This window comes from Vicugna pacos, unplaced genomic scaffold (genome assembly GCF_048564905.1).
Source record: "Vicugna pacos unplaced genomic scaffold, VicPac4 scaffold_17, whole genome shotgun sequence".
In the NCBI taxonomy this organism is placed as follows: domain Eukaryota; kingdom Metazoa; phylum Chordata; class Mammalia; order Artiodactyla; family Camelidae; genus Vicugna; species Vicugna pacos.
Genome location: NW_027328738.1, coordinates 2,958,644 through 2,975,495, shown reverse-complemented (window position 1 = coordinate 2,975,495; position 16,852 = coordinate 2,958,644).

Sequence of the window (16,852 nt, the reverse complement as noted above, 5' to 3'; positions counted from 1 at the left end):
TTGCACAGCAAAGGGAACCAAAACCAAACAAAATGACAAACTACAGGATTAAAGAAAATATTTAGAAGTGATGCAACTGACAAAGTCTTAATTTCCAAAATATAAAGACTTCATACAACCTAATAATATTAAAAAAAAAAACAAGAAACCCAATCTGAAAATGTGCAGAATCCCTAAACAAGCAATTCTCCAATAGAGCCATTCAAATGCCACACAGATATATGGAAAAAAAATTGCTATCATTATCAGAGAAGGGCAATTCAAAACTATAATGATATATCACTTCCCAGTAGTAACAATGGTCATCATTCAAAAGTCCACAAACAATAAATGCTGGGGAAGCTGTGGAGAAATGGAACCTTCCTACACTGCTGGTAGAATGTAGTTTGGTGCAGTCATTTTTGAAACCAGGATGGAGTTTCCTCTAATGGATAGAAATAAACTTAAAATACGAACCAGCAATCACACTTCTGGGTATATATCAAAGGGAACCCTATTTCAAGAAGCCACCTGCACCACAATGTCCTTAGCAGTGCTGTATACAACAGCCACAATATGGAAGTAACCTAATTGTCCAAAAACAGATGACATAATTCAGATGTTATGCCGTATTTACACAATGGAATAATATTCTGCAATAAAAAATGGTAAAACAATGACATTTGCAGCAAAATGGATGTCCACAAAAAGTGTCAATCTAATTGAAGTAAGCCAGAAAAAGAAAGAAATATAATACATGACATTACATATGAAGAAGCTTAAAAAAATATTTGGATAAGAACACAATGATTTCATCTACAAAACTGAAATACACTCGCAGATCTACTAAACAATTTTATGATTACTGCGGAAAGGGGCTGCTAGAGGATATATTTGGGAGCAGTAGATTTATAAATTTATCCACTATATATAAAAATAGATATTTTCTAAAATTTCTTTTGTATGACACAGGGCAGTATATTAAATATTGTGAAGTAATGTTTTATAGGCACAGAAATATATGCATCTACAGGGATACTATGCTATACACCACAGATTGACGCATTATAAATGGCATTTTTCAATGATAAATAAAAAAATAAATATGTAAATAAATAAATAGATTAATTAATTAATAATGTAATAAAAGAAATACAAATATTCACACTACTTAACTTTACACATCAAGAATCTAGGAGAAAACAGAAAGAATAAAGAAGAAAATTGAATCAATGAGAGTAAGGCAAATAACAAGAGAAACAATTCAAAAGATAACATAAATACCAAAGTCTGTTTCTTTTAAAGATAAAGTAGACAAACGTTTAGGTTGTCTAAGAAAATAAAAACTTAAATAAAATTAGAAATAATAGAGAAGATATTACCACTGATGTTGTAGAGATGCATAGCACATAAGAAATTAACACTAGCCAACAATTTGAATGACCTAGAACAAAAGACAAATTCCCAGAAACATATGTCTTCCAATACTGAATCAAGAAGAAATTAGAAAGTTAAATAAGGCAAAAGTGTGTATGAGTAAATCAGTAATCCAAACCTCACAAACCAGAAAAAATTTACAAGTTGACTTTACCGGTGAATTCTGTCATGTATTTGAAGACAATTTTTCACTAATTCTTCCAAAAATCTTCCAAGAATTTGAAGGGGTGAAAGTTTCCAAACTTCTTTTATGATGCCTGGTTTATTTGCATAACAATGTTAGAACGGACATTAGATGCAAAATATGGAATATTATCCCTGATGAAAATATGTGTCAAAATTCTCAACAAAACAGAAGGAAAATGAATTCAACAACACATTTAATGTATCATACACATATATGAGTAAAGGGATTTATCCCTTGGTTTAAGATACTTCAAAATACTCAGATCAATAAAGGTGACATGCCACACTAATAGAATGAGAAATAAAACTCACATAATCATTTCAACAGGTGCAAAAAGAGCATTGTATACAATGCAACATCCTTTTAAGATACTCCCAACAAATTAAATTAACCATGTCAGTGGCACGATATCAAATACACACAAACACTGTGCGGAGAGAAGCGGAGCATTTCTCTTTTTATTGATTCTTAGAGAAAGGGTTTATATATGACATGCACAATGCCTCACATATCATCTAAGTTATAACAATGTTAATAATCTTTAGCTATTTATGTCCCCATGCTCCTGCAGTAAGCACAGGATGTGAAATGATCAAGGATTGTTTTAAAGTTCATCACGGAACTTCATTAAGTAGGCCATCTCTTATCCAGCTGGCTGTGCCTGTCTTAGGTTGTCCCCCTATAAGGATCTTATCCAGCATAGGCTCTCCAGCCATGCAATGAGCAGGCCATTTCTTATCCAGCCTGGATATGTGACATTCCTCACAGCTTGTTTATCAGTTCAGCCCATGGGCTTATCCTCTAGAGCCTTCAGACTGGAGCCTGCAAACCAAACATTCCTTGACAGAAAAATAGATGAACAAAATTTGATGTATATATGCAATGGAATCAATACATTTCATTCCTATCAAGAGTGTCCACGGTGTTCCTTTTTCTTCACAACCTCACCAAAATCTATTTCTTATCTTTTTGATGAGAACCTTCTGAAAATTGTGAGGTCTTGTCTAATTTTTGGTTTATGACTTTCCTAATAATTTATAACTATGAACATATTTACATGTGTCATTTAGCCAACGGTATGTTTTCTACAGATAATTGATTCAGATATATCTATTCACTTCCTATGGACTTTTTTTAATAGGTTGGTTTTTGTCACTGTTGTGCGATAAGAGTTTGCCATATATTTGGATATTAACACTTAATTGAAAAATATCACTTTCAAATATATTCTCCCAATGTGTTGGTTGACTTTTCATTTTATTGATCATTTCTTCTGCAGTGTAAATCTATTTAGAGTGATACAATCATAATTTGTTAGTTTTGCTTCTGATTCCCTTGCCAGAGGAGACATGTAGAATCAATTTAAGTCCAATGTCAGAGTGTACTTCTTATATTTTACCCTAGGATTCTTTGTTTTCATGTTTTATGCTTTATGTACCCAGGAGTGGGATTGCTGTGTCATATGATAGGTCTATTTTAATTATTTAAAGGAACTTCCATACTGTTTCCAAAGTTGATGCACCAATATTCATTCCCACCAACAGGGTTGGAGAGTCCCTTTTTCTCCACAACTTCCCCAGTGTTTATTATTTGTAGACATTTTGATGACAGCCCTTCTCACTAGTGTGAGTTAAAACATTATTAAATTTTTGTCTTGCATTTGTATAATGATTAGCTATGTGAGCATGTTTTTATGTTTCTGATTGTCATCTGTGTGTCTTCTTTAGGGAATTGTCTTCTGCTCATTTTCTGGCTCAGTTGTTTGTAGATTTTTGAAATGGAGTTATATGAACGATTTGTGTATTTTAGAAATTAGCCTCTTGTTGATTGCACTGTTTCCTAATGTTTTCTCCCATTTGGAAGTTCATATTTTCATTCTGTTTATTTTGCTATGTAGAAGGTTTTAAGTTTAATTAGGACCTATTTGTTTATTTTGCTTTTATTGTTTTCAGCTTGGGAGATTGACATAAGAAAATTTCGCTACAATTTATGTCTTGTTTTGCCTATGTTAGATTCCAGGAGTTTTATTGTGTCATGTATTAGATTCAGATATTTAAAACATTTTGAGTATATTTTTGTACAGTGTGAGGGAGTGTTCTAATTTCATTGATTTACATGTAGCTGTGTAGCATTCTCAAAATCACTTGCTGAAAACTGTCTTATAGGCATTGTATATTTTTGTTTCCTTTGTCATAATTTATTTGACCATAGGTGTGATGTTTTATTTCTGCCTCTGTGTTCTGTTCCAGTGATATACACGTTTGTTCATTTTCCAGTATTGTGCTGTATTGATTACTTTTTTGTAATAGAGTCTGATATCTGGGAGGGTTATGGGTTGTGACTCCAACTTTCTTCTATTTCCTCATTGTTTCTTTTGAAGTTCTGGTACTTTTGCTGTTCCATACAAATGTTAGGACTTTTCTAATTTCTGTGGAATATATCATGTATTTCGATATGAATCACTTTATATTTGAGGATATCATTGTTTTATGTATATTTTAACAATATTATTTCCTCTAAACTGAGACCTTGAGATTTCTTTCTATGTTTTGCATCATCTTCAAATTTATTTATCAGTGTCCTATTGATATTATTATCTTGGTTCATTCAAACCTATTAATAGGTTTTTCATTTTTGACCTGATATCATATGAAGTTTTTAAAATTATGGAATATTTAATTGTTAGTGTAAAGAAATGTGACAGTTTTTGTATATAAATCATGAATCATGCTACTTTGCTAAGTGTCTTTATTAGTTTTATTTGTTTTGGGTTGGAGAATCTTTAGGGTTCTCTATATAGGTTATTATGTCATCTAAAATAATTACAGTTTTACTTCATTCAATCCAACTTGAATAAATTTATTTCTATTCCGATTGCTGTTGCAAGGACTTCCCATACTGTGTTTAATAGAAATGGTGAGTGTGGGCATCCTTGTCTTATTCCTTAATTTGGCTTTCAGTTATTCACATTTGCATATTATGTTGTCTGTGTGTCTGTTATTTATGACTTTAGTTATGTTGAGATATATTTCCTGAATCCTACTTTGGTAAGAGGTTTCTGTTGTTGTTGTTTCTGTTGTTTTTTGTTGTTGCTATTGTTGCTGCTTTTTCAATGAGGAAAAGTTGAAGTTTTTGAACTGTTTTTATGGATTTATTGGGATGACCACGTCACTTTCCCTTTTTCTGTTGTGAATGTGATGTATCAAACTGATTGATTTCATGTGTGTTCCACCTCTCTTATGATCCTGCAATGAATTAAAGTTGATCATGGTGTATAATTCATTTTAGGTATTGCTGGATTTAGCTTGCTAATAATATTTTTAAGAATTTTTACATCTATATCAATCAAAGATATTGGCTTGAAATTCACTTTGCCTGTACTTTGTTTGTTGGCTTTGCTATCAGGGTGATGAAAGCTTCATAGAATTAATTTGTGAGTTTCCCACATCTTCACTGTTTTTGAATAGTTTGAAGAGCATAAGTTCTGCTTTGAATTTTTGTACAGTTTTCCACGGGAGCTGTTTAAATCTGCACTAACTTTTAATGATTTTTTAAATGCAGATTCTTTCATTCTTCTAGTAAACAGTTTGTTCAAATTATTTGTTTCTTCTTATCCCTGTCTCTTTCTAGACATTTGTCTATTTCTTCTAAGTTGTCCAGTTTATTGGCATGTAAGTGTTGACAAAATAATCCCTTTATTGTATATCTGTTGGAACAATTGTTATTTCTCCACATTTATTTCTGACTTTATTTCTTTGGAGCATCTCTTTTTTCTTCATGATGCACCTGGCTTGAGGTTTTTTGATTTTGCTTATCTTTAAAAGAAAACAAAAACAAAATTTTTGGTTTTACTACTCTTTTGCATAGTTGTATTTCTCTCTAATATATATTTACACCTGTAATATTTAGGTTCATGTATTTTTCTTTTTTAACATTTTTATTGACTTTTAATCATTTTGCAAAGTTGTCTCAAATTCCATTGTAGAGCACAATTATTTATTTACAATGAACATATATACATTTGTTGTCCCATTTCTTTCCTTGTGAGCTGCCGTAAGATCTTTTATATATTTCCCTGTCCTATACAGTACAATCCTGTTTATCAATCTTACAATTTTGAACTCCAAGCCTATCTATTCCCACACCACACCCACTTGGCAACCAAAACTTTGTATTCTCTGCCTGTAAGTCTATTTCTCTTTTGTATTTTGCCTTTTTTGTTTGGTTTGGTTTTGTTTTTAGATTCCACAAATGAGCATTCTCATATGGTATTTTTCTTTCTCTTTCTGGCTTACTTCACGTAGACTGATTTTCTCCAGGAGCACCCATGTTGCTGAAAATGGCGTTATGTTGTCAGTTTATAAGTCTGACTACTATTCCATTGTATAAATATACCACCTCTTCTTTATCTAGTCAACTTTCGATGGACATTTAGGGTATTTCCATGTCTTGGCTATTGTAAATAGTGCTGGCTATGAACATTGGTGTGCAGGTGTCATCCTGAATTAGGGTTTTTTGTGGATTTATGCCCAGGAGCGGGATTTGGGTTATATGATAAGTCTATTCCTAGGCTTTTAAGGGATCTCCATTCTGTTTTGCACAGTTGCTGCACCAAGCTGCATTGCCACCAGCAATGAAGGAAGGTACCCTGTTCTACAAAGCCTCTGCAGTATTTGTCATTTGTGGATTTTTCAGTGATGGCCATTCTGACTGGTGTGAGGTGATACCTCATTGCAGTTTTGATTTGCATTTCTTTGATAATAAGTGATATGGAGCATTTTCTGTTGTGCTTTTTGATCATTTGTTTGCCTTCCTTGGAGAATTGCTTGTTTAGGTCTTCTGCCCAATTTTGCATTGGGTTGTTTATTTTCTCTTCTTCAGTTGGATGAGCTGCTTATATAATCTGGAGATCAACTCTTTGACGGTTTCATATGCAAATTTTTTCCCATTCCGTAGGTTGTCTTTCTGTTTTACTTCCGGTTTCTTTACTGTGCAGAAGCTTGTAAGTTTCATGAGGTCTCATTTGTTTATTCTTGCTTTTATTTCTTCTATGAGAAAATTTTCGAGACTTTTGTCAGATAACGTTTTGCCTATATTTTCCTCTTGGTGGTTTATTGTATTTTGCCTTATGTTTAAGTCTTTGATCCATTCTGAGTTTATTTTTGTGCATGGTGTTCTAGCTTCATTGAATTATATGCTGCTGTCCAGTTTTCCAAATACCAGTTGCTGAAGAGACTATCTCTTTTCCATTGTAATTTCTTGCCTCCTTTGTCTAAGATTAATTCACCATTTTCGGTTTCATTTCTGGGCTCTCTATTCTGTGCCATTGGCCTATATGTATGTTTAACTACCAATACAGTGCTGTCATGTTGACTGTAGCTCTATAGTATTATCTGAATCATTAGCTTTAAGAAATGCCACTGATATCTGAACCTTAATCTTGTAACCTGCTATCTTGCTGAATTCTTTGATCAGCTGTAGTAAATTCATTCTGGATCTTGTAGGGTTTTCTATAAATAGTAACATATTATCTGCATATAGTTTGACATTTATCTCTTCCTTTTCAATTTTCATCCCTTTTACCTGTCTCTCTTGTTTGATTGCTGTGGCTAGGACTTCCAAGACTATCTTGAGTAGGAGTCGTGATAGTGTGCATCCATTTACTGTCCAAAATTTTAGTAGGAAGGATTTGACTTTCTCAACTTTGAATACTATGCTGGCTGTAGGTTTGATATCTATAGCTTTCATGATGCTGAGATATATTCCCTCTATGCCCACTTTGGTGAGAGTTCTTATCATACGTGGGTGTTGAATTTTATCAAATGCTTTTCCTGCATCTATTGAGATGATCATGTGGTTTTGGTTCTTTCTCTTGTGGATGTGCTGTATTACATTGATTTGCTTAAGTAAACCACCCCTGTGTCCCTGGCATGATCCCCACTTGGTCATGATACATAATATTTTTTTCTGTGTTCTTGGGTTGTATTTGCTACTATTTTGGTGAGGATTTTGGCGTCTGTGTTCATCAGTGATATTGGCCTATAATCCTCTTTTTTGATTGTTTCTTTGCCTGGTTGTGGTATCAGGGTGATTGTGGCTTTATAGAATGTCTTTGGGAGTATTCCTTCCTTTTCAATCTTCTGGAAAAATTTGAGAAGGACTGGTATGAGTTTTTTTGTTTGGTAGAATTCCGCTGTGAATCCATCCGCTGCTGGACTGTTATTTGTTGGGAGGTTTTATATTGCTCTTTTGATTTCATTTCTTGTGCTCTGTTTGTTCAAGTGGTCAGTTTCATCTTCATTCTGTCTTGCTGGACAGTATGTTTCCAGAAACTTGTCCATCTCTTCTAGGTTATACAGTTTGATTCCATATACTCTTCAAAATATTCTCATATGATATACTATATTTCTATTTTTTGTTGTAATTTCTCCATTCTCCTTTCTTATTTTGCTAATTTGTGCTCTCTCTCTGTTCTTCTTTTTGAGTTTGGACAGAGGTTTGTCGATTTTACTTACTTTTTGGAAAAACCAGCTTTTGGATTTGTTGACTTTTTCCTATGGTGTTTTTAATCTCTATTTTTTTTATTTCCTCCCCATTATTGATGATTTCATTCCTTGTGCTGCCTTTTAGGTTGTGTGTTCTTCTTTATCTAGTTCATTCTGCTGGTGGGTTAAATTGTTTATTTGTGGATGTCCATTTTTGAGGAACGCCTGTATCACTACAAACTCCCCTCTCAGCACTGCTTTTACTGTGTCCCATAAATTTTGTATGGTTTTGCTTTCATTTTCTTTTGTTTCAAGGTACTTTTTCATTTCAGCTTTGATATCTTCATTGACCCATTGGGTTTTTACTAACATATTGTTTAATCCCCATTTTTTCCTTTGTTCTCCTTTGTTTCTCTGTTGTTGATTTCTTACTTCATGGCATTGTGGTCAGTAAAGTTGCTTGAGGTAATTTCTATCTTCTTAAAATTGCTGAGATTTCTTTTGTGCCCAAGTACATCATGAATCCTGGAAAATGTTCCTCGTGTACTTGAAAAGAATTTATATCCTATTTTGGGGGTTGTAATGCTCTGAAAATATCCACCAAGTGTAAAATTTCTATTGTATTATTTAATTTTTCTGTTGCCTAATTAATTTTCTGTCTCGATGATCTATCTAGTGATGTTAATGCAGTGTTGAAATCTACAAATATGACTCCCCCTTTATATCTGTTAGTAATTATTTTATGTACTTAGGTGCTCCTTTATTTGGTGCATAAGTATTAATGATTGTGCTATCCTCATATTGTATCACTCTTTCAATCATTATAAAATGTCCTTCCTTTTCTTTCTTTATGGTCTTTGTTTTAAAGAAACTTTTGTCTGTAATCAGTAATGCAACAACTGTTTTTTGGCTTTTCCAAATTTATGTTGGATAACTACTGTATGAAATGACAGAAAACCAATATTAATAGAAGTTTTACACCATTAAATGCATACTTAATTTTTTTCTTTAAATTCTTGTTTTTGCTTTTGTTACTTACAGATCAAAATTTAAAATGAGTGCTTTTTGTTATTTTTTCTTCTCCATGAAAGTCATTTTGATAATTAGTCCATTTATTACTGTGTTCCTTGATTTTAAGTTGTTTCTGCTTCTTCATTATCTTGATTACATTATCTTATACCGTGACACAAAAAACTGCTGTTACCCCTTTTATTCACTGATTGATAAGGCAGTGAATATAGTTAGCAGAAATTTTGTAAAAACTGAAGTGTCTCATGTATGTGGAAGAATTTAATTTTATTTTTCTTGAATCTATATCCTGACATTGATGTTGTCATTCAAAACTGCTTTAAGCATTGCTTTCTAAATTCTTACATTTATTCAACAAATATTGAATACATATAACACATCAGGATGTCCTTAGACAAAGGGATATAATGTTTAAAACAAAATATGCTTCCCTCCATGAAGCTTGTATTATAGCATCCTCTATCCTTCTGATTATGGTGTTTCTCTTGATTCTTTCTCAATCTATGTATTCATCTTTTTAACAAATATTTATGGTGTTCTTATGTGCTTGGCTTTGTTCTACATGTTTGGTACATAATGGTGAGATGATTACTATCTTCGTGTTTTTTAAATTAGAATGGGGAAATGAATATTATATAATAAAGGCAGACCTGAATACAAAATAATGAGATTTTAAGCACTAAGAAAGAGACAAATTCTCTGTAAGAAAACAATCAGGGTAGCAGATTCTTGTATAGAATATGTAGCCCAGTATTGTCCTTAAAAGAAGTAAATCAACCTGAGAGCTGAGTGAAGAGAAGGATATAGCCATGCCCAAGAATTCAAATTCATGTTTTTCTGATAGAATATCATCACATTTAAATACTGAGATGGGTAAAAGTCACAGTCTTCAGTACACCAGAGTCCAGTGCAACTGAAATTCAGTGAATAAAAGGAGAGAAAGATATTAGAAGATGCTGGGTGGTGGCCATGATGTTGAAGATCAAGAAGGTGTTTTTTGGAAATATAATTATCAGGAATTGGTGGTATTTTTTATGTGAGGACTAAGGAATACAGAAGTATCAAGGATGACCCCTAAACCTGAGCTTAAGCAGCAAAACAGGGGACATAGTTTATGGAAGGAATGAGATGAGTTTGCAAAGTGTGTTAGAGACACCTTTTCTGGCACTAAAGCAGAGATGTCAGGTGGAAAGCTGAGTATAGGTCAAACTTCAGAGGAGGTGATCAGATTGAAGTTAGAGGTATAATGAGAGATGTCTTGGGCTGATAGTATAAGTCATAAAATCAGGCTCCCCAAAGAGTGTCTAGAGAAGATACTTCCAGTATAGATTCAATAGTAAGGTTTGAGTAGAGGAATAAAATCTGGGAGCATGCACTAGGAAATGGAGATATGGAAAAAATAGAACAAAGCTTTGACTTCTAGGGGATTAAGGTCAAGCTGAAGAGATAAACAAGTATCTGAATAGTTATATGATAAAGGTATGTACTAGCTACTAAGGGAGCACAATGGAAGAAACATTTAACTCTACTGAGGGTAGTTCAGAGGAGAGTTACAGTAGGATAATATGGAGCAATTCTGAAAAATCTTCAAAATAAATAACAAGCTAATAGGAAACAGGCAAGAACATTCTGAGCAAAGATTTTGAGATTAAAAAAATTTAAAGCATTTGAACAATTGTAAATAGTTCAGCTTAATTACATGGTTATAGCTTGTTTCACAATTCAAGATTTAGGTTAACCTTCACTGATGTACCTTTTCACCTTTATTTTACATTCCTGTAGTAATTAACAAATCATATTGCTTTTGCCCTCTCATTGTCTGTGTTAATATTTTCTCTCCTGATTTGTCTTTAATCTGTACAGTAAAAAGAGGGGCATAATTCCTTCTTATAAGCAAATGCTCATGCAGTTCTATGGAAACATCAGATGGTCTACAAATGTATCATTTTCTAAACAACTGTATTCTTGTCCCTTTGTCCTTGGCAGAGATGGAGGTAAAACTTTCAATTAGTGTGAAAACCAAAATAACTGTATCCAAAATATTACAACATATCATTCTAGCCTATCTGTGATGCCCTGATGTAAGTAAAACAATTCAGTGATCTGAAATTAACCTGTAATTATAGTGTTGAGAATTAATCAGTACAATTTAGGTTTCATTAAATTCAAATACACTCAAAATTGAATCAATTTATTAAGCTTATTTATTTCCCAGTCCCCAACAGACACAATGATACCAACATATAACAAGTTCAGATATATAAACAGCTTCACTATTCCACTTACAGAAGTGAGACTACAACTTCCCAACTAGAATAAGGCACACTCTAAACGCAAATTAAAAGCAAGACAAGACACTCTAAATTGGAGATCTGCTTGCTGTTGGTGAGAATACCTTGAAATATTGTTCTTGATCTATATGCAAAAGTATAGGGACACACACTTGTCAAAAGAGAATACAAAGTTCAATCTAACCAATCCATCTTGTGCAGATTTTCCCTTCATTCAGTGCAAGTTTAAAATGTATAAATTATTTTGATCAGAATTCATCAATAAAATCTTAACTCAAAAACAAATACAACAGTAGTGTCTTGTTCACACAATGCCTGTGTGTCTTTGAAAAAAGAAAACTACCTGGAAGCAATCCTCTCTGTACCTCTCTGCCAATTTTGATTAACAGATTCCCTCATCTTGACTTGGAGCAACTCTCTTAGAACCATAAATTGTGAAAATGAATTGCACATTAAAGGTTCTGGCTCCCGACGACCTTGAGTTTTCCAAATAATGTTTTTCAAGACATTTAACTAAATGCAACTATTGTGTAAGGAGATGGTAGTTGTCAATATGAACACTTCAATAGAGTAGAAGTAGTCATGTTGAATTTTTTGTATTCAATTATTCATTCTATGTTATATGTTAACACATAATCTATCAATTATTTGTTAACTATCACAATTAAATTTGTCAGAATTTTTGGTAAAGCCACTACCAAAAACAGCAATGACTAAACATGCTTTTATAAGGATCAAGCAACCAATGCATTTTAACACATGATCCATTAGAACCTCTCTTATCAAATCCTGGAGTTCTTTGACAGGTGGAAAAATGTAAATACTGTATACATTACAGAAGAGATCTTACAAAATTCTATCAATAAATATCCATAAAACTATTGCATGTCACTGTTAAAATTCAATTTCACTATTCTGTTGAAAAAATTCCATTGGTTACATATCTCATTTAAGTGTTGGAAAGAATACTCAGTGACTTCTAAGAAATGATGGACAATCTGAATTAAATAGCTAATTAACTTAAAATCAAAACTATAAGTTGCATATTTGATAAAAGTAATCTATATGTGTGCTTATCACACTAATATAATGTGGAATAAGATGGCTATAATTGTGGATGACTGGATCTACAGAGGTAGTAAAATGGTCCTGCTAGCTAGTAAATCTGATTATTAAATTCAGGAAGGAAGAAGAAAGTAGGGAAGAGAGGGAAAGAGGAAGATGAGAGGGAGTTAAAGAGAAAAAGAAGGTAAGGAAGGAACGATTTGTAGTCAAATTGTTACATGTCAGGCCCTAAAATAAATTCTTTCCTTAATTCTCCAACACTGGTTCTATTGTACCCAGAATTTATTTTAGCTTTTTTTTCCCAAGGTGAAAACATCAAGGCTTAAGAATATTAAATAAACTTTCTGTGAACACATAAATAATGAAGGAAGAAACAGTACTTTAAACTATTGACTTTTTATTATATCTGGACAACAAAAGTTACTTAAACATAGACTGATTAAACAAATATTTACTACTATTTATTTTTATCATTTACCCACTTTCCTGTAACTATGATAATCACCAGCAAAAACTCAGGATGTAATGTCTCTTTATCTCACCATTGTAACAGTAGAAATAGAAAAAATATTTCCTATACAAAACATTTGATTTTAAGATATTTTTTACTCAGCATGCTGAAGATAAATTCAATTAATGGTAGTTAAAATTAATCAGCAAGAAATTGAATGGGACAAAGGGCCTAATTGTTCCTTAAAATATTTATTTCACAGTCTGTTCTACATGTCATTTTTTATGACGTCTTGTTGGGATATCTCTTAATAATAAAAATAGTTACTTTTTTGAGATACACTTTTGAAAGGTTGTGATAATATAATACAAATAGAATTATTCCTGTTTTACTAAACTTGCATAAATGCAAATTCTGAAACACAAGCATAAGGTCAGCTTTGTTTCTCAGTACAAAATTAAACTATACTAAATTAAACTATGCTAAAGGGAAGTGCTTGGCTAAGGGAGTTTGGCCATCTAAATAAATGACCATCATTTATGCAGTTTGCTCATTCCCCTGCAATGATTTTGCATGTTAAATAAAAATTGATATGAGTGAAAGGATATGGAATCTCTACCAACAAATTAGAAAGAAAAAATAACACACTAACTTAAAATATACTTCAGCTACCTGTCATGAGCAAATTTTGAAAAGCCTTAATGGAAAGAAGTGCAGTACTTGGCAATATCAGTACTTGCTTCTATAGATGATTCAGCTTATTTGAGTCTTAAAAAGGACATAGACATATTTGTATCTTCATATCTGAATGTTATGTGGTTTTTCTGTGGGAAAAGGTGAATTATTTCCATTTAATAACTTAGAAACAAAAGATAGGATATTTCCATATTAAATTTTAGATTTTGGTATTTAAAATAGCACCTTTGGCCATAGCTTGACCTCATATTTTGTTTCTCCTTATTTTATATTAATCTTAAATCATCATTTGCAAAATTTTGTGCATGGTATTTCTTGTGAATAATTAAAATGGGTCAAACCAAGGAATTGTATTTGACTTCTTTAGGGCAGAAAATGGGGAGAAAAGTTAAGAAATTCTACCGTTTTACTAGAGATTGCTCTGCAAGGCTGACTGCAGGGGACTTTCAACTGCTTACCCATGCAAGGGTTTATCAGTAAACTGACAATTTCAACTGTCTGTATTTACAAGTTCCTGCTGTTCAACGTCAATAAACTCACCGACTGAATTCACGCATTTCAGCCACACAGCCAAGCACTGACTTCAACTGCAAGGAATGCCTTTGAAAAATTGAGATCAAAGATTGAAAACTTGCACTTTTAAGTGTAGATCCATTCACATTCTTTAATACTCTTTAGGGAAGCTCAGCAGTGGACAGTCATATAACTGCTATGCACTTACACTTGGTGTTATTTGTTAAGAAAATGTATGGCAATTAGAAACCAGAAAAGGGATTGACAAGATGACAGGCCCACCCTGTCTCATGAACACACCAAAAATTATATACAAATACAGAACAATTCACACAGAATAACTCCTGAAATTTGACATAATTTCTATTACTTTGGAAATACAAGGAAAGCCCCACAAAACCAGGTAGAGGAAAAAAGAAGAAAGAAAAAGGAAATTGGTGCATGATATTCTTCACAGAAAGAGATCAGCATAGAAAGAAATGTGCCCTCACCCTGGGAAGCTTCCTCACCAGCAAGGAGATCCACAGGGACAGAACAGGAGCTTCAGAGGTTCAGAGGAGGCAGCAGCAGCTGCTTAGCAGAAAGAACTAAGAGAAACCAGCAGTGAGAGTCACTTTGAATCCTAGCCTAAGATGCATGCCAGTGGGGACAGGCTGGGCTGGGCTGCTGGAACTCAGGCTTACACGGATGAGCCTGGGGAGAGGACTGGGGTTGACTGCACACAGGCAGCCTCAGGAGCCTGGAGTGTGGTGCGGGCTGTGGCTAGAAGAGAGTGCAAATCAATCTGGGTCCCTCCATAGAAAGCACCATTGCATGTGGGATGAGGGGTGCATTGTAACCTTCATAGATGCCATCTCTACTAGTGCACAGGGTGTTGCTTTGCACCAATGTTGATGAGCATTCTTGTGAGAAGAGAGGAGGGGTTCAGTCATAGCCATCTTCTCAGCATGCTCTGGAGCGGTACAACTGCTGGTGCTCGTCTTCTGGGCAGAGGAGGGGCTGAAACATGAACCATTACTCAGGGGCCCTGCAACATCACAGGCAAGACTGTCATTCCAGTCCCAGGCAGAGGTGGTGGATTTGCTCTCCTGGTGCCTTTGTGGAACTGTGCCTCTAAGACAAATGAGTGGAGATTTGGTGCACATTGGGGATGTGTTTGGCATCAACCGTAGGTCTGTGTACCCTGCTTTTGATTTGTGGTTACCCTGTTTTTTAATTATGTTAGCCCATTAGTATATCTATTTGCTTTAGAGTGGTAGTCATAAAGGCTCTAACACATCCTATGAAGAATGCAAAGAAAATTTACATTTGGTTTCACTGGGGAATTCTACCAAACATACAAAGAAGAACTCTTATTGATCCTTCGCAAACTCTTCCAAAAGATTGAAGAGGAGGGAATACTACCAAACTCATTCTACAAAGACACCATCACCCCAATATCAAAACCACGTAAATATACTACCAAAAAAGAAAATTATAGGCCAATATCATTGATGAACATAGATGCAAAAATCCCTCACAAAATATTAGCAGACTCCAACGACACATAAATAGATCATATACAATGATCAAGTTGGATTCATCACAGGGATGGTTCAATATACACAAATCAAACAATGTGATACACCACATCAACGAAAGAAAGGACAAAAATCACATGATCATCTCAATATATGCAAAAAAAGCATTTGATAAAATTCAAAAATCATTTAAGATAAAAATTCTTACCTAAGTGGTCATAGAAGGAACATATCTCAACATAATGAAAGCTATTTATAACAAACCCACAGCCAGCATAATACTCAACAGTGAAAAGGTGAAAACCTTCCCTCTAAAATCTGGAACAAGACAAAGATGCCCATTCTCATAACTTTTATTCAACAGAGTAGTGGAAGTACTGGCCACAGCAATTAGACAAGAAAAAGAAATAAAAGGAATCTAAATACAAAGAGAAGAAGTAAAATTGTCACTAAATGTGGATTACATGATACAACATATAGAAAATCTTAAAGGCTCTACACTAAAACTAATAACGCTGATAAAAAATTTGGCAAGGTAGCAGGATACAAGATTAACATAGACAAGTCAGTTGCATTTCTTCACACTAACAATGAAATATCAGAAAAGGAAAATAAAGAAACAATCTCTTTTAAAATCTCATCCAATTTAAAAAAATTCTTAGGAATAAATCTGACCAAGGAGGGGAATGATTTTTATCAGGAGAACTAGAAAATATTAATTAAGGGAATTAAAGATAACTCAAAGAAATAGAAAGATATCCCATGTTCTTGGATTGGAGGAATTAATATTGTTAAAATGGTCACACTACCAAAAGCAATCATTAAAAAGTCCATGAATGATAAACGCAAGAGAGAGTGTGGAGAAAAGGGAGCCTTCACACACTGCTGGTGAGAATGTAGTTTGGTACAGCTATTATGGAAAACAGTATGGAGATTCCTTAACAAAAACTAAAAATAAAGTTACAATATTATCCAGCAATCCCACTCCTGGGCATATATCTGGAGATAACTCTAATTCAAAAAGATACATGCACCCCAGTGTTCATAGCAGCACTATATATAGGTAGCCAAGACATGGAAGAAGCCTAAGTGTCCATTGACAGATGGCTGGATAAAGAAACTGTGGAATATTTATAGAATGGAAAACTACTCAGCCATAAAAAGAATAAAAGAATGTCATTTGCAGCAATATGGATGGA